Here is a 3,416-nt window from a genome sequence, read left to right as displayed (position 1 = left end):
ATAGTCTACAGGGTCACAAAGAGTCCGACATGACTGAAACAACTTAGCAAGCACTCAGGCACCCTCTCCATCAGTAGTATCCCTTCTATTTACAGATACTTCCAAGCTTCTGAGAAGCTCAATCAATCATACTATCAAAGGTACACAAGCGGTGGGTGACTCGTGGAGACAGTATTCAATCCCAGGGCCACCCTCTCAGCCCATTCCTTTTTCCTTCAAGACCTGACTTAGAGCTTGACACCCATATTCTTTCAATCCCATGCCTCCCCAGCACTCAGCCGGACCAGTGCATCATATTCCTCCATGTGAGTGATGGCCTGGGCCTCCATCACCTCCTTCTTAAGCTTCTTCCCTGTCCCGGGATGCTCCCCTCCTGCCCACTTTTCATCCAAATTCTACCACCTTTTCAAGATCCACAAATGAAATGTCACTTCCTCCTCCCCGAGGGCTTTCCCACTGTGCCAACTGACATGGTGATCCAATTTCCTAAACTCCCATGTGTGCGAATTCTGTGTGACTCACCCACTGGAGGAAGTTACCCCACACTGCCCCGTATGCTCCTCATTTTGTCATCTTCCCTATCAGAAATGACAGCCCTTGGCAAGCAGAGTCACTTATTTAGCACCAAGCCCAGTGCTGTGCATACAGTAGGCACAGAAATATTGCTCAACAACTGAGTATGTTGGCAGTCAACTCACCCAGATCTGTGTTTTTCTCTTTTCTTTTAAAATTAATTTTTATTGGAGTATAGTTGCTTTACAATGCTGTGTTAGTTTCTACTGTAGAACAAAGTGAATCAGCCATACATATACATATATCCCCTCTTTTGGATTTCCTTCCCATTCAGGTCCCCGCAGAGCACCAAGCTGGGCTTCCCTTGTGGCTCAGCTGGTAAAGAATCTTCCTGCAATGCGGGAGACCTAGGTTGGGAACAGCCCCTGGAGAAGGGAAAGGCTACCCACTCCAGTATTCTGGCTTGGAGAATTCCATGGACTGTGTATAGTCCATGAGGTTGCAAAGAGTCAGACATGACTGAGCCTCTTTCACAGAGCACCGAGTGGAGTTCTCTGTGCTGTACAGCAGGTTCTCATTAGTTATCTATTTTATACATAGTAGTGTATATCTCTGGAGAAGGCAATGGCACCCCACTCCAGTACTCTTGCCTGGAAAATCCCATGGATGGAGGAGCCTGATGAGCTGCAGTCCATGGGGTCACGAAGAGTCGGACACGACTCAGTGACTTCCCTTTCACTTTTCCCTTTCCTGCATTGGAGAAGGAAATGGCAACCCACTCCAGTGTTCTTGCCTGGAGAATCCCAGGGACAGGGGAGCCTGGTGAGCTGCCGTCTATGGGGTCGCACAGAGTCGGACACGACTGAAGCGACTTAGCAGCAGCAGCAGCAGCAGTGTATATCTGTCAATCCCAATCTCCATACTCATCTCTCCCCTTCCTCACCCCCTTGGTGTCCATATGTTTGTTCTCTACATCTGTGTCTCTATTTTTGCTTTGCAAATAAGATCATCTGTACCATTTTTCTATATTCCACATATATGGGTTGCTGCTGCTGCTGCTAAGTTGCTTGTCGTGTCCAACTCTGTGCGACCCCATAGACAGCAGTCCAGCAGGCTCCCCCGTCCCTGGGATTCTCCAGGCAAGAATACTGGAGTGGGTTGCCACTTCCTTCTCCAATGCATGAAAGTGAAACGTGAAAGTGAAGTCGCTCAGTCGTGTCCGACTCCTAGCGACCCCATAGACTGCAGCCTACCAGGCTCCTCCATCCATAGGATTTTCCAGGCAAGAGTACTGGAGTGGGTTAATGTATGATATTTGTTTTTGTCTTTCTGACTTACTTCACTCTGTATGACAGACTCTAAGTCCATCCACATGTCTACAGATGACCCAATTTCTTTCCTTTTTATGGCTGTGTGAGTTATTCTCTTGATACTGTTCGTTTTGTTCTGCCCCATTTCTCTGGTAATAATGATATTTAAGATGCAAATTGGTGGGAGCTTTCTCTCTCTACAAGGTGTGATAATTGTGTGGAAATCCAGCTACCATGCACACAGGCTGGACAATCTCAGTCAATCTTTCCAGACAGATTTTAGACCACTGCCTGTGATCAAGTCAAGTCAGACCACGCCAGCACCCTCTGACCCAGCTCCATGGCCCATCTGCCCACATATCCCCTCCTGCCACTGAGAACACAGCAGAGAGCAGTCCCATTTCCTTTTCTAACCCAAAGGGCACTGCAGAGTCAGCTAGCTCCTGCTCTGCCATCTATTTCATCCCTAAGTCCGTCTACCGATCTCTTTTTAAACTATTCATCACATTTATTTCTATCTTCTCTTCTGCTCATCCGCCCCACCACCACACACACACACATCTGTCAGAATCTTTACCTGTACCATAACATCATTGTTTCCTCTGAGGTGCCTGGGCAGACGCCTCTGTTCCTCCCAGTCCTCGTCCATAGTCCTCCCCTCCTTGGATGCCTTCCAACTGAGGGTGGTCAATGACAGTTCCACCATGTTTGTGCCTTCAAAGGGCTGGTCAGTTAGACATAGTCACAAGTCTGCAGAGAAGGGCTTCTCTTCCAAAATTAAAAAGAAAAAAAAATTTAGAAGGAAAGGCCTTTTTCTCCTCTTTGCCCCTCCCATTTCCTTCCTATTGTTTAGAATGTGGACTTGAGGTCTGGAGACGCAGCAGCTATTTTGTGATCTTTAGCACAAAGGGTGGTTAAGTGGAAAAGGTAGAAAGAGCCAATGCCTGCCTGGACTGCCTACCCAAGACCTCTCGTGGCTTGAGATAACTCCAGCCTGTTCACTTAAGTCACCGTCATGGGGCTTGCTGGGTTTTGGAGCTAACAATCCCTGTTGAAAACAACTTTCAGGTCCGTCTGCCAGCCCTTTGCAAATGAGAGAATGGCAGAGTAGTGTTACTTACGCTTCTCCCTTATGACCTTATCATATGAGATGCAGTAACTGGTGCACCATTCTTATTCCACCTTCTAACAGCTTTCAAGTTTTCTGGGGACAGATCTATCTCCCTCAGCTTGGCCTCCCTCAGCACTCAGCCAAGGAGGTCAACCAAGTAGGACTTCTTCATGTACTGCTGACTTAAAGTGTATCTTTCTTTCTGGCTCAATCTTTCCACCAATGTCTCATAATTAATGGGAGGAACCTACCGACCCTTCAGCCTCCGTGTTCGGAAGGAAGCCACATATTCTGAGCAATCATCAGAATATCACATATATTTTTCCCTGCTGCAAATCAGTTTATTTACATATTAAAGTGGTTATTAGAGGAGAGAATTCACTGATGCAAATTTGACATTCAGATGTCAGCCACTCCATAAATAAGGTCAACCGTGATGAGGACACATGTGAGTCTCCAATTAGAATCTCTTAATGTCTAAA

The sequence above is a fragment of the Bubalus kerabau genome, chromosome 19 (genome assembly GCF_029407905.1).
Source record: "Bubalus kerabau isolate K-KA32 ecotype Philippines breed swamp buffalo chromosome 19, PCC_UOA_SB_1v2, whole genome shotgun sequence".
NCBI lineage: Eukaryota > Metazoa > Chordata > Mammalia > Artiodactyla > Bovidae > Bubalus > Bubalus kerabau.
This window is presented reverse-complemented; position numbering follows the sequence as displayed.